At 38.7% G+C, this 23,205-nt stretch overlaps 1 protein-coding gene across 3 annotated transcripts in view; it reads left to right on the top strand.

Moving 5' to 3' along the window:
• LOC122796388 (C1GALT1-specific chaperone 1-like) overlaps window positions 1–23,205 on the top strand; it is a 553,523-nt gene that overhangs the window by 481,269 nt on the left and 49,049 nt on the right. Inside the window, exon 1 of one of the 3 annotated variants that reach the window (XM_044064831.1) lies at window positions 13,402–13,656. The exons of the other annotated variants lie outside the window; for them this stretch is intronic. The gene's annotated coding sequence lies outside the window, so the exon portion shown is untranslated. Of the gene's footprint in view, window positions 1–13,401; window positions 13,657–23,205 lie in introns of those variants that run through there. 3 annotated transcript variants of the gene reach the window in all.

The raw sequence follows: 23,205 nt of genomic DNA, 5'->3' as shown, positions 1-23,205 counted from the left end.
TGGGGTTGGTGATGGATGGGAGTTCACTGTAGGTTAAATGGGTTTATAATATCACATTAGTTTGTAACATCAGCATATGGTGCGTAGATAAAGATATCTTTTTTACAGCATTACTTGAGAGTATGCACATACAACACTTTTAAGTAGTTGTAACTGAAACTTTAGAGGTAGCTTTTTTCACCAAAGAATTTTTAGGTGAGCTTTGTGAAGTGGTTTCTGTTCTTTTAATGGAATGTGTACGTACAGTAAGGAAAATGTGAGTTCATGTATTAGTGTGACGGTACTAGAAAAATTGTGGATGGCTACAATCTCCTATTACCAGCACATTCAGCAGTAAAACATTCATCACCTACTTTTTATTTATTTAAATATCATCTGTTCTTTGTTAAATGTCAACAACCTACTTCCTCTGTGAGAACTCCATGTACTGTGTAAATGCCTCTTCCCATAATTATTTTAGTTTAAATGAACATTTACATAAATTAATGTAAGTGAATGGTATTATGACTGGACTTGTCCTGAAAAAGGACAGTTAATTTAAGGCATTCTGAGTATTTTAGATAGGTCATTCTTTTCTTACGTAGTTTATATGTAATGTATTTATTGCTGGAGTTGCTACACTTTTACTTGCGCAGCTCAGTATTATAAAACTGCACTGTATTTTCTACCATAACCATTCAGTTACTTAACCAAACTTCACACAAGTGATGTGCAGTGTGAAAGATAAGCCATCTGAATTTTTTCCTTTTCATTTTACTCTTTGTTCCTACCCTAGATATACTGCAAGAATTGATACTGAAGGCGCTGCTTTCTCACAATGAGTTGGAACCAAGGTTGCCAGATGTCCCTATTTGGGCGGGATTGTCCCGAGATCAGCAGCCTGATCACGAGTCCCGCCCTGCCGGTTTAAATCCCGGCCAGTCTCCGCTTTGTTTGGTTTTTTTTTTTTTTTTGATTGTCCCGTATACCTGGCATACGGGCCAATCAAAAATTGCTAAACACGGAGCTTCTTGTGTTCCACATTAAACACGAGAAGCTCCGTGTTTAGCGATTTTTGATTGGCCCATATGCCGGTATACGGGCCAATCAAAAATCGCTAAACACGGAGCTACTTGTGTTGCAATGCATTAAACACGAGAAGCTCAGTGTTTAGTGCAGAGCTACTGAGCGAGCTCAGTTCTTTAATGTGGAACTGTGTTCCGCATAGACTTTTTTTTTTTTTTTTTGGTCTTCACTTGCCGTGAGAGACCTTCTTTTTTTTTTTTTGTCCCTACCTGGGGGGCTGGAAATCTGGCAACCCTGACTATAATCCACAAAAATAAGCCAATAAATTTGCAATAAAGTAAAGCACTTACATTACTGACTTAATAAAATAATTCTGAATAGCTACAAGAGGGTCTCACCCAAGCAAATGAGTGGTGCAGAAACATGGCCTCAAGCTAAATGCCAAAAAATGTATCCTCATCCCCGTTGGGTATGTTTTAACTACCTGTGCAGTTGTGCATTTTGTATTTGTCAGGTCATGGAAGAATTACACTGAGTATAATCACTTTGCATGTTAAAGTAAAAAAAAATTGCAGGAAAATAAAGGTTTCCATTGTCCAATTAGCAGCTAGACTGAACCATTTCAAATTCTTCTGCATCTGACAGCAGGCAGATGTTTTCTATATTAATGTGAGACTGTCCTGCAATATTGTTTTAAAATATTTACTGTGATTTTGAACTCTGCCACTGTGTTGTTATTGAGTATTGCCTTGCTCTTTTATTATTTATTATTAAATATATGTAAACCTTGTCATTGTGGCTAGTTTGTTTAGAGACATTTAAGCTCTTAAGAGTACTTGCATATGTATTATGTGACACTGTATAGGCCACTACAGTAGCCTTGCTGCTGGTCACACTTACCATTTGGATAATAGTAACATTACACAGTAAGATTGGTCACCCCTTGGGAAGGGCCTTTATAGTAGCTGATAAGTAAGAGTGGTTGGTGGCAACTGGTACTACCTTATAGTCTGGGGCCATCGCTAGTGAACCTGTGATCTGTGTGTTTGTATATAAATCAAATCGGAAAGTGTGTGCATGTCTCAGATACTTGGCCAGGGACACGAAGCACTGGTTGGACAGAGAGGGTGCTGGAGGTTTCAGCTTGACCACTCTGCTGAGATCTTAACCTTATAGCTGTGCCAGTGAGGAGTCTTATTGGGGATCTGGAGAAAGAGGGAGAAACCAGCTCCCAGACTGACTGTGATCTCTGTCTGCTCTTAAGAGAAATTGTACCTTACTGTGTGTGTACTAGTCCTCCTCCCAATGTGCACATCCCTCACTGGTGATAGTGGTGAGGACTGAGGCTCCTCGATTGATTGCTGGGCCAGTGCAGGGGCATCACACCTTCATTTTCACTATTTTAGTTTGCATGAGCAGCGTTGCGACTGCTGTCTTAAGGCGACTTCTGAAAGTTGCAGTCCTGTGCAGAAGATGAAAATAAACAGGTGATTTGACTCCTAGTAAACAAGAAAATACACTTATCCTACTGAACTTACAACTGCCTAGCTATGTAAAGCAGTTTGAGTGGTTTCTCTCATTTTTTTCTGCATTTTACATACTTTTCTTTGAATGTCTGTCAACTGAAGCTGTTTTACAGTCAAAAAGGTGAAAAAATTACCCATGATTCGAGCTGTCAACAGAAGCACAGACAGATTAACCAAGTAGATTACCAGTAACTAGGGGCAACAGCTTGCACAGTGGCACACTTAAATCATGGTTACATCATATGCATCTGATGCAGACACACAATTATCTCCAAGACAGAATACTTAAAAAGCTTTCGTCAGATTTCAAAAAAATGCAAGCAAGCACCACAAAAAAAAAAAAAAAAATTCACTGTATCTGGAAACAGACAATGCAACGTGGAACGGCAGCCTAGATGGAAGGCTTGTCTGCAGATTGCAACAGCAGACTATAACAAAGGGCTTGGTAAACTACAGAGCTCAAAGTGCAGGAGCTGAATTTTAATGTAAAGAAGCTGTAATAATATTCCTGATTTTTACTCGAGAGAAGGGGATAGGAGCATTAACCATCCCCAAACAGGAATGGGAACTGGGCAATCATAACTGATTATCTCTGATAAGCCAAATAGTATGTCAGAAGTTTAGCGGCGTAAGACAAGTTACACTTGTGTAAAAGCAGCGATACTAATGGTGTTTCCAGCTGCACAAATCATAAGACTTCATCAGAAATAATTTGTTTAATGAAGAAGAGCAAAGTAATTAGCATAGTTACTAATACAGACTAACTGAACTTCAAGACATTAATATGTAGCCATTGATCACTCTGATGAACTGATCTAGACATACACATCATCTTAGAATTTGAGACTCTACCAAGAGCCCAAATAACTCATAAGATGCAATTTCATTATACGTTTTTACTTGCTTTGCATAAAGTTACTGAAAAGATCCTTGTAGTGAAAGAATACAGGGCTTGGTGTACACTAGACGTGTCCAACCTGCGACCCGTGGGCCGCATGTGGCCCTCAGAGCTCTTCCATGCGGCCCTCAACCTCTAACTGCAACATCGATGTACGCATGCCCCAAAACACCTTTTATTTGTGTTTTTCACTCCTGTGACCTGTAACGCTAATGTCGGTGTGCGCATGTGCCAAAGCACCCTTCTAGTTTTGTTTTTGAGCCAAAAAAGGGTCAGTGTGTTTACGCTATTATTTTGCGCTGAACAATCAGTGTGTGTGTGTTCTCGCTGAAGAGGGACTCATGTATGGATTTGCTGCTGTTGCCTTTGAAAGGGACAGCAATTACCTGTGTTAATAGGTAAGTACGGAGTGAGTGAGTGCATGCATGAAAGCAGAATTGTGTGCGTGAAAGTAGAAGAGTGTGTGTGTATATGTGTGCATGACAGAGAGAGAGAGACGCATGCAGAAAGAGGCTAACAATGATCAGTCTACCCACTGAACACAAACAAGTTAGCTCACAAATATATCATACATTGAGTGCACTTTCATTAAATTGCGGCTTTCCTGACAAGGGAGAGTGTTGTATTGAACATGAACTCATACCTCTTAACTGTATGGATTTTCAAAGAATGTCTGGATTTTTGCCTCATCTTCCAGTTTGTGTCTTTTGCTTAGGAAATAAAAGTAGTCATCCAAGGTAATGCAGTTCCAGGGAGTAAGAATGAGACAGCATCCTAGGGTTAATGGGTCAGTAGTGGACTATGTGGGACTGTACCATATAAAGTTTTATTGTTTTTTCAGACAAACAAAAAAGCACCTAGTACTATTTTTTTCATTGGTGGGTTCTAAGCAGTGGTAGATTGGACAACAGTAAGCATAGCTTTGGCGGATCATCAATACTGGCAAATCAAGTGGGCACAATGTCATTTTTTAAATGTTGAGGATTTTAGTGTGTATGTGTGTGCTTTATGTATTGGGAGTGATGCCACAGTAGATGATTATTAAAGACAGAGACTTACGGACTGTGGAGAATGTTTCTTTGTTTCAAACCTTAATACTTGGGTACGCATGCCAGAAAAGATTTTTTAAGACATAGCTTCTTGCCATTTACAGTGGATGGATATTTACATTTAATGGACAATGTATTAGCGTGGGCCTGTGGGGTTCTGAAGGATGCCAAGTCTACCACTGCCAACGTCTTGTAAAGTGACCTGGAAATGGATATTGGGATGTTACTGAAAAAATATAGTAAGTGGGCTTAGAAATATAGTTTAATTAAACAAAGTGTACTTTCAATTTATAGGCCATAATTTAATTTATTTCAGGTAGTCCAGATACTGGTAGATTGTATACCATTAGACTTAATTAGGGAGAGCTGTCATTCTGGGGAAACAAGCAGCCCTAGTTTCAGTGAAAGCTCTGTGGTTGCTTGCAGGTAGGAAGTTGCGGGATGTTGATGCAATGTGTTTTATTTATTATTTTTAATGCATTTGTCATTTCAAAGCATGGTTATCTTTGATGCAAAAGAAGGCAGGACTGAATGAGCCATATAATGTTTAACTGACAATAATGGGATAGAAAAATTATAAGTGATGTATAATGTTTGCAGCTACAGTTGTTTCAGTGGTGTCTGTGATGCCTAACTATTTTTGGGCCTGTGTCCCACTTTTATTTTTCGCTTTGTCCAGATTTCTAAGGTTGAGAGGTATGGTTCCATACTAAATCAGAAGTTGTATTTACCTTGGAAGACTTTTTGGCATAATTATGAAAAACAGAGCCTTTTTAATATCTCTGTTTATTTCCAATATAAACTGCCATGTAACCTTGCAAATAACCTTCTTATTAAGCTACTTTACTTGGGCGGCCACGGTGGTGCAGTGGTTAGCATTGCCACCTCACAGCAAGAGGTTCTCCGGTTCGATCCTCGGCTGGGGTGCCTTCTGTGCGGAGTCTGCATGTCCTCCCTGTGGTCGCGTGGGTTTCCTCCGGGTGCTCCGGTTTCCTCCCACATCCCAAAGACATGCTGCAGGTGGATTGGGCACTCTAAATTGGCCCTAGGTGTGCGTGTGAGTGTGCCTTCTGTGGAAGGTTGGGCGCCGGGCTGGCAACTCGACACCATAAAACTCCACTGCCATTCAATGTGCGGACAGGTGATCCGCTGTGGCGACCCCTAACTGGGAAAAAGCCGAAAGAAGAAGATTAAGCTACTTTACTTCTTTTGGAATTGACAGGTATGATTCATCTGTTCGGACATATGCATAGACTGCTAATGCGACTTTGATTTCTTGCAGCAGTCTGTGGTTTACATAACCACAATAACTTTTCTGTGTTTCTGGGTGTGTAATCAATTTAACAGTTTTAAAGATGTTTTCCAAAAATAAATAAATATATAATAAATAAATAATTCTCTCTACACTTTGAGCTATTGACAAAGTCTGGGAATTTGTTTTTTTTTTCAAAGGCGAAGGTCAGCATTACAGCTCAGTAAACTTGTCAGTCTGTGAGTAACTTCTGCACAAATTAAAATGTCTGAATGTCAAATGGCTTTAGATTGGAGGGAAGTTTATTTTTATTTATTTTACATTTGTTTACCGGTAAAGTCTGACTGGACACAGGTCCATTTTCAGCGGGGGCCCGGGGAGAAAAGCTCCAAAAATAACACAAAACAATATAATACAATACATGAGAGAGACAGCAAATTATGGATGTAGTACTCGTACAATATGGCAGAGATTACATCTCGTAACCGTGAGAATCATTGAGGTACAGAATAAACTTAAAAACTTTTTTTTTTTTTAAAGTTCAGCAAGGCAAATATCAGTGAGTAAAGTTTTTAGGAGAAAGCTGTTTGTACATAGCTGAAGCTCTGAAACAATCTTTTGGTATGGATTAACCTGGGGATTGACACAAGTTATATGTTTACACCAGTATGTAGCATTATAGTTTATGGTTTTCTTACTGATTTACTTTTTGCCGAGCAGTTGTTTATTTATTGATGGTCCTTTTGGTGGTGGGAAATTACATGGATGAATCCATCTCTATTGTGATTTTTTTTTTTCAGATATTTTGACTTCCAGACAATTTCATTCAGTGAGTGGGTGTCATGTGATTACTGAGGTTGCCTATTTTACATGTAGGGGCTTTTTGTGTGTGTGTGTGTGTGTGTGTGTGTGTGTGTGTGTGTGTGTGTGTGTGTGTGTGTGAGTGAGAGAAATGTAATATGTATACTGAATATAATTTTGCAAATGGAATTCTTATTTAAACATGCCCCTCTTCTTGGGCAACTAGACTTGAGTAACCAATATTAGATCTTAGCCATCCAGCTGGGAAAGGTTATTATGTGGATTTTCCATCTGGTTTGATGAAGGCTATGCTACTTACTCAAGGACTAGATTCATGGCTATCCATCCAGCCTTCGGGTTGCTGAACTACATTGTTTGATAATGAGAGGAGCTTTTTACAGAAGTTGAAGATTTTTGTGTCAAGAACCTGTACATAAAAAGTGGCTTGTTTATGTTGCAGTGAAGGCTGTGGTCTTTGTAGTGAGTGTTTTAAGTATAACCAGTATTTATGAGGTAGAGGAAGTCTCTTAAGGCAAGATCTTAGCCTGGAAAGCAAACCACTGATGAAATTTATAGGGGCCAGTGAGAGACAGAGGAAAGCAAGAAGCTTTTTAGTCTGTGTGGATAACTAAGTGAACTTCGTTCTTTGACCTTTTTTTGTCAGAAATGGTTGTAGTCTTTCTTTTGGCAGGGTGTTTTGCTGAGGCACATGCCAAAAGGGGCATTGTACTCAATAATGGCTCTTATAAAGGAAGAATACAGGTATGTTATGACCTCCTTGTCCCTGGATGAGATACCCTTACTAATGAAGTGGGCCATGTAAAAAGCTTTCCTTACAACGGAGACAACGCAGTGGTCAAAAGTCAGGTGTCTATCAACCTGGGTGCCCAAGTACCATACGACTTATTGCGTGCTTACAACATTGTTATTAATGTGATAATTTGTGGGAACATCACTCTCCTCAAAGGGGATGATGATGCATTTTTTGGCATTTAGCTTGAGGCCATATTTCTGGCACCAGTTATTTGTTTGGGTGAGACCCTCTTGTAGCTTATTCAGAATTGTTTTATTAAGTCAGTAATGTGAATTCTTTACTTTATTGCAAATTTGTTGGGTTATTTTTGTGGATTATAGTATTGTAGGACTGCTGATGTTGACATTTTACATAGCTGGACTGCTGGAATGGTTTTCCCAGTGAGAAATGCTAGTGCTGTAGTGAATATCTGTTTATTTGTAAAAAAAAAAAAAAATATATATATATATATATATATTAACTAAAATGTTAGAGTTAACTGTTAGATTAGAGAATTAGAATGAGAATTAGAATTTTAAGGCAAATATTAGGCATTTGTTACATTTATTCATTGTTCAAATGCACCTACAGTACAGCCAGGAGGTCGACTGTGGTCTTCCGGAGCAACAAAAGAGTTAACTATATGATATATTTTATATGCGGCCTCAAGACCATTTCTGTTCACTCAATGCAGCCCCAGCAAGCCAAAAGGTTGGACACTCCTGGTGTACACAAAGAAATGAGTGAATCCTATTCTCAGTGTACCAAATGGTACTACATGGGTTCCCAAACTGTGCGCCGAGGCGCCCTGGTGGAATCGCGGCTTCCTTACAGGGGAGCCGCGAAGCATAGCTGATTGCAGGTAAGTGAATGCCTGTATGAGCGTGTGTGGTGTGTCTGTCTGCGTGCATGAGTGAATGCATGCATGAAAGCAAAAGAGTCTGTGTGTGAGAGAGATCGGGAAAGTGAGAGTGATGTGTGAGTGAATGCAGGAATGAATGAAGAAGTGGCTGTGTTTGTGTGTGAGATCGGGAGAGAGAGCGATGTGAGAGTGAATGCAGGAATGCATGAAGAAGTGGGTGTGAGATCGGGAGAGAGAGAGCGATGTGTGAATGAATGCAGGTATGAATGAAGAAGTGGCTCTGTGTGTGTGTTTGTGTGTGATTGGGAGAGTGAGAGCAAAGTGTGAATGAATGCAGGTATGAATGAGAAAGTGACTGCATGTGTGTGTGTGTGTGTGTGTGTGTGTGTGTGTGTGTGTGTGTGTGAGATCAGAAGAGTGAGAGGGATGTATGAATGAATGCATAAGTGGGTGTGTGGCATGTGTGTGAGAGATCGGGAGAGTGAGAGCGATGTATGAATGAATGCGCAAGTGGGTGTGCGGCGTGTGGGTGTGACAGACAGTGAGAGTGATGTGTGAATGAATGCAGGTATGAATGAGGAAGTGACTCTGTGTGTGATCGGGAGAGGGTGAGAGTGATGTGTGAGTGAAGGCAGGTGTGAATGAGGAAGTGACTGTGTGTGATTGAATGTCCAGATTTTTGCCTCATATTTTTGGTGTGTTCCTCCTAAAATCTGTACTTTTCTGGCAAATAGCTGAGGATTGAAGTCATTAATTACAAACATTTGAGTTTGACTCCACATCCTTCAGAGAATTCATGCTAATGCAAAACCTATTATTCTATCAACTTTCTAAGTTTGTAAGAGCAGTATTATATTTCAAATCTGTCCCTTATTTCTCCCCCATTAGTCTAAAATGATGGGGGGAGAAATAGGGACAGATTTGAAGTAATATAGGAAAAGAATATATAAGAGTACTAGTAGGGTTGCTGTGTTGTACTGTGTAGAGACCGCCTTTCTGGATGTTTTCTGCAGTGTGCAAATAACACTCTTTCCTCACTACTAATTTATCATGATCAGAAAATAAATATGTAAAGCCCCCCCCCCCCCAATATTGTGTGCATCTGCATACCTCCAGGCAAAGATGAGCAGAGAAGTTTTACAATAGTTCATAGGTGAATATTAGGCTAGCTGTTCTTGTGGGCCATTTTAAGCCTAGACAGTTTCCTTTGTTTAAACCTGTCCCATTTAGTTAGAAATTGGCCTTACCTGTCCCATGGTCGATTAACTGATTTCATGCCATAAAATATTTTGAGAGGACCCATGCATGGGATAAAGCATTTAGGAGCCACTTCTTTCCATTAGTAGTACAGGGGGCAGTCCTGGGATAAATTTTCTGGTCCCTATCCATATATGCAAGTTGCACTTGAATATGGACCAGGATGAATTTGTTCTGTATGGATGGGGAGTCTGTTCCAGAGCAGCAGTATCTTCTACAGGATAAGCCTTTTCCTTCAAACAATTTTGTTGATGTTGCAGAAGAGGCTAGGATCCATAGGCCAAGTATTTCTGATGCCATTTGGCTTGCAGTGAATCTGTCAGTTTTGAGTTGGAGAATGCCTTGCATGCCAGGCACAGGTCACCTCTTAGCAGTCACCAGTTATTTATTTGGGACAAACCTTCCTGCAGGGTGGTTGTTGTTTAGCGATTCAATGACTGCTCCTAACTTGCAGCCATCTGCAAACATAGTCAGCCAGAGACCTTTATTTGCTTTTTCTTCAGAAAAGTAGATGCCAAACGGGTGCACTTCCAGCACAGAACCCTTGAGGACTCCACTGGTGACTGTTTGCTTTGTAGAGATTACTTCACCTATTTTTATTTCTTGCATCCTATTTGTGTGAATACAAAGAGGTATTCAAAAAGACATGTTTCTGGTGGAAAAATGGTGAAGTTTGGACTGGGGAGGATGTAGAATGTTCAGAAGCATGACTGTCCTCACTTAAAATCTTCTGTCATTCAGGTATTTTTTCAGACTTGGTGATCACCTCCCCTTTTTGGCTGTCTGTAGTCATACCAAAGGCCAAGAAAAAAATCAGATTTTTTTTAATATAACAGTAAGTGTGACTTTCTTGCTTTTTAGGCTCATATTGCATAACATTGCCTGCTCCCCTCTTCATAAGCTTACACAGGATGAAGCTACTTCATACTTTTAATATTACCTTTCACCTTTGTGAAACAAATCATACATATCTTCACTCTGCTTTGGCTTACTACAGATATCAAAAAGTTAATCATGTTGTAGAGAACACCCATGGAATACTGGAGACAAAAATCCTTCATACTAATAACTTCAAATTGTTTCCTGTTACTGGAAAAAAAAAAAGTAGAAAATGTTATCCTAGTAAAGAAAAACTTACCTGCCCAACAACTTGCCAAAAACCTTGAAAGTTTTGAAATTAATTTCATTTATCTTCTCTACCTTGGTCACACTCTTCCATGTTCTCCACCCCCTCAGTTTGATAATGAATAAATAGCAGATCATTTGTTGGCCAGTTCTTGACTTTCTGAAGGAAAAAATGATAACTGAATGCTCTAATTCATGTCTGACCTGTAAATAGTTTGGTTTCTTCTATCAGTGCTTTTAACTAACTTCATTAGTTTTCATCTACTAGGTCACTAGCCGTAAAATAGGAATGTTTTATTTCTTTAGATGCCCAAGGAAAGGCTCACTACTTGGACCTTACCTACTTACTTCATGAGAATTACTGAGTACACTGTTTAGGTAGTGCCAAGCTAGTCCAGTATGTCAGTTATTTTGTCACCATCTCAGCCAGCTCCCTGGACACTTAGCAGTACTATCCTTAAAGTTGTCTTTTGCTGTATGTACACATGGCGTAACAATAATGGCCTTCATCTGAATGCCACAATAACTAGATCATTTGTGCCCCACTGCCTTATGATGACCCACGATTAACCTCCAGTAGCCAAACTCAACTGACTGTAGGCATGACAAAAGTTTATCTTTCATCCAAGATGTTTATCTCAGCTCTCAACACCACACCAATCAAGGAAGAGCCTATAAAAGTCCTTTGTGTAACTGTTGACAACTAGTTGAAATTCAGCATATATATAAAGTGTGCAGTAACAAAAAAGGTATCGCATTGGGTAGTCTTTCCAGAGTCAATTCCATCCTTACTGACAATGCCATTAGTAGCTGCTGCCTTCTGCCATCTCTCATTTACTTTTCTCACCTCCTGATACATCCTCCACTCCAGTACTAACTAGAAAAATCATAGAATAGATTTGCCGCAGGTTGCAGCAGCCATACACAACACTGTCACTCCTTTTGTGACCACTCCTGGCTTGTGTTGCCAATCCTCTCAGCTCTGCCTTGCACACAAATTGATTTGCCGCACAGAATTTCTACCGTCATTATCCACATCCATCATTTGAAAGGGATTCTCTAAGGAATTTTAGAGAATCTACATATTGCCAAAATGATGTCCCCAAGTCTGATAAAAAAATTTGGAGACTCAACATTTCAGATATTCATTGCCAAGCCTTGAAATATGCTGCTGCTACCTGTCAAAAGAACTACACCGTACAGATATAGTTAACCTCTTTTACTGGTAAATGGATATGCAACTGTAGTATAATTTAGCCAATGACTTTAGACTCCTTACTGTTTTGTATTACAAACCAACCCAGTGACCTCATTTGTACTGTTTTATCTGATTGCCTCATTTAACTCAATTTTGTCCGTAGCATCTAGAGCATTGATTAATAAATCTACTCTGTTTTATGTTATATGCTATACTAAAATGTTTAAAATGTCTGTCATGGTGGTTATGTACTGGGTAGGTTAAACATCTACAGTTTCATGGTGTCCTCTGCTTCCATGTATGATTCTTTTTGCTGTCACTTGTCAAAAGTATGTGAATTGGATTTTTTTTTCCATGGGACTTCCCAGATGGACATTCCTAGTGAATAAGTAGATACATTAACTGGAGCTACATATTACTTTATAAGTCTTACAGACAGGAATGGTCTAGTGTTATGCAGACTACACTACACATTTTTAATCCACCCCAAAACTAAAAAGGTGCTTTACTTCTTAGTCAGTCACTGGGGCAAATTCTCACTCTGCTACACTGTTTATAGTAATGATGTTCTGTAGCTGCTGGGCAGGCTCACTTCATTTACCTCGTTGCTAGGTGTTTCCTAGCTGCAGGTAAAAAGGGCTTTTTAAAGGGAAGCTCGGTATCTAACATTCCAAAGGCTGCTAGTTAGTCCAGATAGGGTTAGCACCTGCCCCACTTTGCGAGAGACTCTTTGGGCAGTTGTGTCCTGCGAATAAAACTGAAAAAATGGCAAATGTCCTGAGATTTTAGGACAAAAATATTTCCTAAGTTTACTTTAATAGTTACATAAAACAGTTATTTTTTTTTATCTGAAACACCTAAATGTTATATGAAATAGCATAAGCCACTCAAATGCTACAAGAATAAGCTTTTATTTTGGCAAAAAAGTGAAGTTCTATCCTTTGTACTGGTCAAGGGTATGTTTTGTCCTGCAAAAGCTGACATTTTTACAAAAAATGTCCCACTTTGGGCATTTGAAAAGGTGGCAACTCTTAAGTCCAGAGGCAGTCACAACAGCATAGGCTGAGTGAAATCCTGGGTTTGAATTCAAGACAATAGCCAGTGTTTTCTTTTCCTGTTTCATGATTTAAAAGAAGTACATATGCAATATTTGTGTGTATGTGTGTAATTTAGGTTACCTAGCTGAAGAGGAAAGGGATTTTAAAGGGAAACTTGGAACCTCACTATACAGAGGCTCTTTATTAGTACAGAGACATTTGCAACCACACAATGTTGTAGGTCCTGTTCTCTCTCTCTCTCTCTCTCTCTATATATATATATATATATATATATATATATTTTTTTTTTTCCATGACTTAATTTGTGGAGCTTATACAAAAGAAACAATAGCCTGCTTGTGTTGCAAGAGTAGTTGAGTTAGTGTCACCAGCTTGTCCTATTACATTGATGGGTTTGGCCTAGCTGTGTCTGTGCTCAGACAAGATATACTGGATGTCTTAAAGGCTTATTAGCATACCTGCCACGTACACTTTTGTTTTTTGATGACAGGTTAGAGCTGTTAGTAATGGGGCACTCTGGTGTGAGATGTATCTTTGCAGAAAGCAAAGCAGTCATGCAAGAAGTGCAGCTACAGTAGTCGTACAAAAAAAGGCTGTCATCAAGCCCCACCTTCCTCTTTTACCTTGCAGGCATCTGGCAAAGATCTTTGTATTAATGGTGTACACTTTTATTTATTTAAGTAGTTCTATAATTCAACATTCTACCTCATCTATTAGTCTGTTCATGAAAATGGTTGGCTGTATATTGGACAGAGAACCGCCACTACAGGGATACTAGATAAGAAGCAGCGGCACCAAGAGACAGGCTACCACAAAGATCTGCAGAAAGAAAGTAAAGTATTTGCCACTTTCAGACTGTTTTCATTTAAATAGTGCGTATTAACATTTCCAGACTGTTAACAAATAATAAATATTAACATTTATTTATGTCCATTTAAATACTTTTCAACAATATATTTTAAGTAATATAAAAATGATATTTTCTGTATTTGCATGGTTTCTAGTATAGTCTTGTTCTTTCTAATCTACATGTAGATATAATATTTTAAGGATTCTGTTCAATGTGGTGATTGGTTATTTCTCTGTCCAATCTTCTTGCATGCTTTCATGATTCCTTTCATTAACTTCATCTGTCATACCAAAGTTGGTTTGTGTGCATGTTTGTGTTTTCCACTTGTTGGTTATATTGTATTTGACCACATATGAAAGAACCACCTGTTTGTGTGCTATTACTCCAGTCTCATTTGTAACATTCAATATCTAATATACAAAAATGCCAAGAAATTTCTGTTTTAAAACATCATGTACTTGGATGTGCATGTAATCTACCACATTTATTTTTATATTAATATAATCAAAAAGTGCACATTTTGCATTAGCAGAATTGCATCTCCAACATTTTTTCATCTGTATGCTTTTTTTTCTCTTAAACCATCTGTGTGAGCCTCATCTGTTGATTTCAAATGTTATGTCCGTTTTTCTAACTAATAACATCTTGCCAGTATTTCCCTAGTCTGTAACTGTTGCATTAATATCTTGATTGTATGTCACTTGTCGGATAATTCACATGCAGTATCAGTAACTTTTCACTCTAAGTCAGCATAAGTTGTTGCACCTCTGCCTTTTCCAGCATCCTTTAGTTTCCGCCAGGTTAGAACTTCCAGTTTACTCATATTCTTTCTCAGTTCATATTTCTTTCTCTTGTAGCATCTTTCCACTTCAGTAACCATAAGATAGAAATTGCCTGTTAGTGTAGTTTTTATCAACCTGGGACCCTTCTGATGCGTTCTCAATTGGGGTAAAAGGGGAATCTTTAAGTTAACCTATTGAACCAAAATAAAAGCATCTGCATATGTTGGGTAATATGGCATACCCAGTGTCCCTGTTATTTTTGTATGGCTATTAAGAGCTTTTCTATTAACTTTTATACAACTTCCCTAATATTGTTGTGTATTGTTGAGCATTCCATTCTGGCCAAGTAGAATGAATAAATGCCTTATTAGATACAAACAGTGGGTGAAGTCATAACCTAAGGAACACACAGTACTCCTGCACCAACAAAGATAGGAAATTGTCACCAAAGTTTCTATATTTATGAGCTTTAAACATAAATTCTCAGTTTACTGCATCAAATGCTTTGCTGATTTCAAGTAAGAGCCTGCATTAGTGTCATATGTTTCCTCTTTCCAGTTAAAAAAAAAAAAAAGAAAAAAAAAAAAGTTAATGACTGCTAGTTACCTACCCTCTGTCTGTAGTGTATAAATCCAGATCATCCTTTTTGAGTCAGTGTTGGTAAGATGGTGTCTGGTCTATCAACCAGAACTTTTACAAAAATATTAATGTTTGTATTTAATAATGAAATCAGCCTGTAATTTGCCAGATCTTCAGTGTTATTTTTATCTTTAAAAAAAACATGTTGTTCCAGCCATTTTCATTGAATTTGCAACTGATTTTTTTGATTATCTCTAATCATATTAAACAGTTTAGCTAATCAGTTCTCTAAATGTGTTTTCCCATTTCATATAATTCAGTAGGAAAACCATATGGACCTTGATCCTTTTATTATGTTAACTAACACTTTTACTTTTGCTGGCATAACAGACTGTAAACATCCAGTGTGATAGATATATATATATATAAAACTGTTCCAGTAACACTTTTAATCAGATCATCTAAAACTACTGTAAAGGTTGTATGAAAATGTGAAGTATTGTTTTTGTTGTTTTGAGAAAAAAAGTCACAACTTTTAGAACTAATATATGGTATTGGTATACTTTTATTTTCATTATTTTTACAGACAATGTTTGTTATCGTTTTCTCCTCCATTATTTACTGAAGTTATTGTTTCCGTTTCTGTTGATTGACAAATTCCCAAAACAGTCTGTTCTTTTTGTGGTACACCATCAGTTAAGTATATAATGCCACCTTCCCTTTCCTGTCTCGTAAGTAATTCAAACTGCATTTTTCCTAATTGGTTTTCTTTTGACCTTCTTGTTTCACATTCCTCAGACATTTTGGCTGTCATCTTTGTTTTCATAGTATCCTGCCAGTCCAGACCCTGCTGCTTCAAAGTTCTTACTGTTCTTTTCCGCAGTTTATTTGAAAAATTTCTTAAAGCATTTTTTTCTCCTTATTTTGTCCCATTTCCAATGAGCCCAAGCATAACAGTTGTGTTCCTGATGTGATAATTTAACAGTTTATCACTAAACAATAGCATGATCGATGAGTACGCCCTTAAACTATTTTAATAAAGAGCTTGTCTAGCACACTAGCTTGTGTGATATTTCTTGTGAGTGTAAACTGCTCAAGCAACTATTCCTTCTCCTTCCGTGGATCTGCCAATTCCCCTTTAACATTTAAGTACTTTCACAGTTTTCATAGACAGTATGCAGTGTGCTATAGTTGTTTACCAGGATTCATTTCTAGATGTGGATTTGGAGTTAAGTTGACGTCCCCACCAATTATGTGATTAGTTTTAGTTTACTCTTGTCCCATTAATTAAAAGAAAGTGTCAGTGTCCTCTCCGTCTCGGTTCTTGTATATTACAGTTTTCCAGTAAGACTTTTAGCTTGCCATACTGTTTCTACCTTCATTGCAGCAAACACTTTTCCCTCTGACTACACCTGAACTCATATAACATAGCCATATCGCTGTTATCCCTCCAGTGCTATTTCACCTCCTTAAAAGTAATATTTCTTAAGCTGCATTTACTTTACTCTTCATCTCTTAAAATAAAATAACCTGATCACACTCTCATACATTTACTACACATCATGTTTCTTTATAATGGAATAGAAATGCCTCTTGTGTCCCAAGAAACAATGACAAGTTTTTCATATTTGTATTTAACTGCCTTAAAGGCTTCTCAATAGTGTCCCCATTGATGCCTGTCTGAGCTAAGAGATTCTCCTTTTTCACCAGAATGTCAATGCTCAGATTCTTACCTGCAGTCCAGCTGCCCTATGCAGTTATTCAAAAACACTATCAGAAAAATTCAGACCAATAAAAAGAAAATCCATTTAGCATTCAACTATCTATAAATCTGTGTCTGATCATAACCTTTTGTGTGTAAAACATAATACAGTTTGCTAACTGTGTAAAATTAATATTCTCAAGTGTGAGGTGTAGATCAGCAAAAATTTTAAATAAACCTTTTCTGTACTGTAAGATTCTTAGAAGTGCAATAAAAAACATTTAATGTTTTTTCTATAAACATACAGAGTCCGTCATGATTAACAATTCACTGTTATCAGCAACAAATCAGGAATTAAGCTTTTCTCAAATATATAATACTGAAAGATAAAGGGTGGTATTCATATTCCCATGCTTCTCAGATGCATTATGGGAATATGCAAATAGTATCAACACACTTGTATGTAAATACGCTAAGCATGAAGAAGTGGTGCTGGTTCTAAAACTTCTCTGCCCTGCGACAAAATACCCAGAGTTGGTTTGCACATCTAAAGCAGCATAAAATGAGAAGAAATGAGTACAGATGTGTGTGAAGTAGTTCCTGCATACGTAAAGTCATGAATGGTATTGTGCACTTTTGGCAAGTGGTTGAGCAGCTCTTGTGCAGTATTTCTAATAAGTTACCTTTAATAATAAAGCTTCAGGTGTGGCAACATCCTGTTCTTGGGTTCATCGATAGGTACTAGGCTATTGGCCCTAGGGCCTATATAAGCCTAGCCAAAAGGTACCCTAGCTTTCGCCACCCAAGAAAATTATTTTCCTGTGCCACTGTCGAGCAGAGCCACAGAAGTGATCCCCAGGATGAATTTCCTATCTCCCATCCAATCATCAAGATTTTTCGTGAAGAATGCTAATGAGGAGCTTTGTTTGATATAGATAGGTAGTTTTTTCCAGAGTATGGGAAGTCTCTGGGACAGTAATCTATCCTGCCAGCATGTTCTGTTTATTGTGGTGACAAGGTTTAGGTCCCTAGAACGTGTAGCTAGTAGGGATTGGGATTTCTTTAAGTGGAGCATGTCTAAAAGCTCTAGGTTTGACATTAGCTGTGTGTGTTAGGCAGAGATTGCCTCTGAGTAGGCGATATGGGACAGAGTAAAGCTGCAGTTTTTTGAGACTGTCTGCATAGGGCATCTGTTTGAGGTTGGTAATCCTATTTGTGAGGTATTTCTGTGGCCTTTCCAGTTGTTGTAGATGTCCTGTGAGGTACATACCAAAAGGGGCGTTGTACTCTATAATGGGTCTAATGAGTGATGAGTAGAGGGGAACAATGACCTCTTTTTTTCCTGGATGAGAAACCTTTTGTGATGAGGTGTGCCACGTAGAAGGATTTCATGACTACTGTGGCGATGTGATTATCAAAGGAGAGACTACTGTCCACCTGTGTCCCAAGGTCTCATCATAATTTCAGTGTTAAGTAGACTACCACCTATGTGGTAGTTCATGGGTACAGAGTTTTTACCAAAAGGGATGACAGTGCACTTTTTGACATTGAGCTAGAGGCCATGGCTTTGACACCAAGCATCTGTCTCAGCAAGGCCCTTTTGTAGGATGTCCACATCTTTTGGAGTTTTGGTTATGGCTCCTAGTTTGCAGTAATCTGAGAACTTTGTTAGCCAAAGACCTTCTGTGTTAGCCTGTACTTCAGAGAAGTAGATACTAAACAGGGGAGGACCCAGGACTGAACCCTGTGGTGTACTCCACTTGTCACTGGTCTGAAGTTGGATTTGGAGTCTGCTACTTTCACAGTGTGGGTTCTGTCAGTGAGCCAGTTGGCAATCCATCTTGTAACATAGGGATTTATACCTAGTTTAGTGAGTTTATCTATAATTCCAGAGTTAGGGGATGGTGTCGAAAGCCTTGAGATCTAGATAGGCTGTGTGAACCACCTTACCCTCATCTACAGCTTTGGTGACTGGTTCAAAGAAGTCTTATCAGGTTTAGGAGACATGAGCTGCCTTTTACAAACCCGAACTGGGTGGGGTCCTGAGTTTGGAGATTACCAATGTCATTGTTTGTAAGTTCCATGATGATACATTCCATAGCCTTGCAGACCAGGCTCGTTAGGCTAATGGGACGGTAGTTTTCAGGGTCTGTGGTGGCTCCCCCTTTGTGGAGTGGGATAACCATTGCTCTGCACCATTTAGTGGGCACATAGCCTGAGGTGAGGCTATGATTGAACATGGTACTTAGGTGGGGTGCCAGTTCTGTATTTCATGTAGAACACAGCCTGGGATGTTATCAGGTCCCATGGATGCTGTGTTCTTGGCTTTGGATAGTGTTTTTTTTACCTGTGCAGCCATGATTACAGGAACTTTGCATTCTTCTGGTATAGAGATGGGCCCTTTAGGGGATGACAGGGGTGTAAAGTTAGCACTGAACCTATCTGCCAGGATGTTGGCAATATCAGTTGGTTCTGTATATTTAGTGCCATTGTGCTGTAACTCAGAGCAGATCTGAGTGTTGCCATTGAGATTCTTGACATAGCTATAGAATGCTTTGCAGTGGTCTTTAGAGTCAGTGGCGATATTGTTTTCGTAACTAGCTTTGGAGGATTTTGAGGGATCTCAGCTTCTTACGGAGGCTGACCAGGGAGTTTCTCCAGTCATGGGAGTTTACTCTTTTTTTGCAACAGTTTTTCTTCTGTTGTAGAGTTTGTTTATGGCAGGGGACCACCAGATTGGCTTCCTTTTTTTGGAGCATAGCATATTGGTTCTGTTAGGGATTGCACGGTCCATGCACTCATGTAGGTGGTTATAAAGTGCATTTGTGTAGGATTCAGCAGTCATACCTCTATTGTCCATCAGCATAGGTGTCGTGAAGTTTGCCACTTTTGTCTTAAGTGTAAAGTTGGCTTTGGAGAAATTTTTTACTGTGGTTTCCCTAATGGGGGGTGGGGGAGGGATGTGGATGTCTAGGGTGATTAGCTTGTGGTCGGATCTGACCAACGAGGAATTGACCTCTGATGTGGAGCACCGGTTGCCCATATTGGTAATAACCAGGTCTAGGATATTGCTGCGCCCGGTGGGGGTGTGGATAAGTTGATCCAATGCATTGGAATTTATAAGTTGATCCAATGCATTGGAATTTATGAATTCCAGAAAATGTTGAGCACAAGAGTTGGTACATGAGTAGTTTTCCCAATAGTTAATAGTGGGGTAGTTGAAATCACCAATTATTAGGGTGTTAGGTTGTACCCTAATATTTTTCAGTGTATCAAGAAATGAGGAATGGGAATCCTGAGGCATGTTCTGTTTTCATCCCTCATTATCAACAGCATTTCATTGTCTTACTGAGTTAATGCTGTTTTGCAAATGTATGAGTGGACCTGGGGAAGCAGTTATTGTAAAACTGTGGCTGAAAAGTTTAGAACATATCCAGCCTGGAATAAAAGTACTGCTTTTTATACCTTTGCTGCAAGAAATTGTTCAAGCAGTCCTGAAATTCCTGAGTTGATAAATTTAGAGACACCATAATGTCTGTGCTGGGAGAAGTGGAATTTGAGGAGGTCACAGTCCTGCATAAGTTGCTACACTTGCAAGCAAATGAAGTGCCCACTCTAGGGTATCGTTATTGCCATTAATATTCAGCTCTTAATATATATCTTTATCATTGGCAATAGTTATCACTGTGTTTGGTAATAGGTATGGTACAAGTAGATATGCAGTAGTTATGGTATTGCAATATCATCATCTTTACTCAGCAAAACGTCATACAATCCTCATTCTCATTTCAGCCCATACCGACTGACACCATTAAGAAAGTGCTGCAAAAACTAAAACCTTGCTCTGTCTCAGCTGATAATCTTCCACCACACTACCTTAAACCTACTGCAAACTCTTACTGCCTACCCAGTCAGTATCCTTATAAATAGGTCTTTATCCAAATCAGAAGTACCTACCATATGGAAACATTCTCGCATCACCCCCATCCGCAATGGAGGCAACTCCTTTATCCATCCTATATCCATCTGGTCACCAATGTCTAAAATTCTCAAGAGAGCTGTCCATCAGCAGGTAATGCAATATCTATTACAAAACAATCTGTTAACCAAAACCCAACATTGCTTCCGACCCAGCCACGGCACATATAAAGCTCTATTATCTTTTACAGAAACTGTGAACAAGGCCAGAGATCCAGGATGCTATACAGCCTTAGTATTCCTTGATCTCTCCAAGGTCTTTGACACATTGTCTCACCCCTTACTTTTGAACACACTGCCTAACTTAGGTTTCTCACGTAACACATTAAAATGGTTTCAGAGCTTACCTCAAGGATCGTAAACAAGTAGTGAAACGGTCCAATGAACTCTCACCCTTTCTTCACAACCCTACTGGAATCCCTCAAGGCTCCACCCTAGGATCCCTACTCTTCAGCATTTTCACAAACAACCTTCACACTGCTTCTCACCCTGGGACACTCATTCAGTACGCTCATGATTCCACCATAATCTGTACTGCTCAATCACTACCAGAACTACTTTCAGAAACTCAGCCAGCAGTACTTTACTGAAGTCGAATCCTGGCTAAGAAATTCCCAACTGTTCCTTAATCCAAAGACGATGAAACTAGTACTCTTTCATCCCCAGAACACCTCCCCTGTCACTGACCATTTTAACATCCTTGCATCTGACAACACTGAAATAGTGCAGGAAACAAACTTCTAGGAATCCTCATTGACAATACACTTTCATTCAGTCCCCCCATATACAACAAAATATAAAGAAAACTCATCAAAAAGTGAGAGACTTTTTTTATAGAAACAAACATTTCTTTACTGCGGCAACCAAAAGTACCATTGCAAAAACATCCCTACTCCCGTCCCTTCTTTATGCTGCCTCGGTTCTAACTTACAAATGTCTACCCTAAGGAAGATGGATCAGTGCTACAACAAAGTGTCAAAGTTTGCCATAAACTCTAAATATCACACACACCATTGTAAACCACTCCTAGAATTAAGCTGTCTGTAACTCCCCAACCAGCTTTCCTTTATTCAGCTATCCACCGTGCAGAGTCTTATTTTCAAGCCTACTGCCTGCCCTGCACTAGACAATCTAGTCACACCTTATACACCAAATCAGTCCCTACGATCGATCAGAAGATAAAATCTCTTAGCTGTTTCAAAACTCTCAAAAAAACCGGGCCACCCTATTTATTTATACTGTCTCTATACTTTGGAATTCACTACCTCTAGCTACCAGGTCTTTACCTGGCCTAACCCATTTCAAAGGCTCTTTAAAAAATCATCTCAAAATACATGGCTCTGCTCCTGCATAAATCATGCCTAATGCTCGTCTCGTCCTCTTCATCCATACTAGCCTCATCCTCTTCCTCTGTCACATTTCAATCCCTCTCAGTCTGCAAGATCCTAAGACTCTCCTAAGTCCTCTTCTATTTCTGTACCATACATTTAAGCTACTACTCTGGCTGTAATGCCTCTATTCTTGACACTCTCACTATCTATCTGCATCACTAACATTCTGGCTATTATTTTCCTAACTGAAACTAACATTCTATTTTTCAATGTACTATAACAGTCAATGTCACACATCTACATACAATTTTTTGGACACTATTCTACGTCATGCATGGTGAGAGTGACTATTGTGTATAATGTTTTAACTCTATAGAATTGCCTAGATGTGTAGTAATATACTGTAACATCTTGTAACATAGTTTGTGCTTTCAACTTTTGTATAGTGTTTCTAATGTAATTTGTATTGGATTGGATTGTACTGTATTTGCATTGTACTGTGTATGTGCAGCTCTTCTCCCCAGGCCTCTGCTGAAAATGTGTTCTGTAGACCTAGTCAGACCACCCCGGTAAACAAATGTCAAAGAAATTTCTTTGTTATTAAGCATGACCTGAAACATTGCAGCTTGTATGAATGCAAAGCTGATGAACATTGTGCAGTTCCAAAACGTTTTACACACCCCCCCCACCAAAAAAAAAAACAAGCTAATGTTGTGCTTGCCCACCCCTCAAAAAAACTGATGATGTGCTTGTGTTGTTGAAGCCATTGTTGAAGTTGTGAAACTCTTTGTAAATAGCCACATATGTTATCAATAGCAGTTTATATGAAAGTGCAACATAATAATACATTTTACAGCTTGAAAATCAGTAAGTAATTCATTTTTATTACACTTATTAATAAAGGAGAATTATTAGTGTTGTTACAATGAAACTGTCTGAAATGCAATGTATAACAAATACATCAAATGAACATTTCTTAAGAAAGTTATTCAAATACGAAAGATAAAGCAGGAATAACGCTTTCTTACAACAGTTAAACATCCATTTCAGTTTTACTGTCTTGCCTAACATATGAGAACTTACTACTGCACGTGTGTGTGTGTGTGTGTGTGTGTGTGTGTGTGTGTATATATATATATATATATATATATATATATAT

The sequence above is a fragment of the Protopterus annectens genome, chromosome 3.part0 (genome assembly GCF_019279795.1).
Source record: "Protopterus annectens isolate FY-2018-M chromosome 3.part0, PAN1.0, whole genome shotgun sequence".
In the NCBI taxonomy this organism is placed as follows: domain Eukaryota; kingdom Metazoa; phylum Chordata; order Ceratodontiformes; family Protopteridae; genus Protopterus; species Protopterus annectens.
The sequence above is the reverse complement of the archived record's forward strand: the minus strand, read 5'-3'. Positions and strand labels throughout refer to the sequence as shown.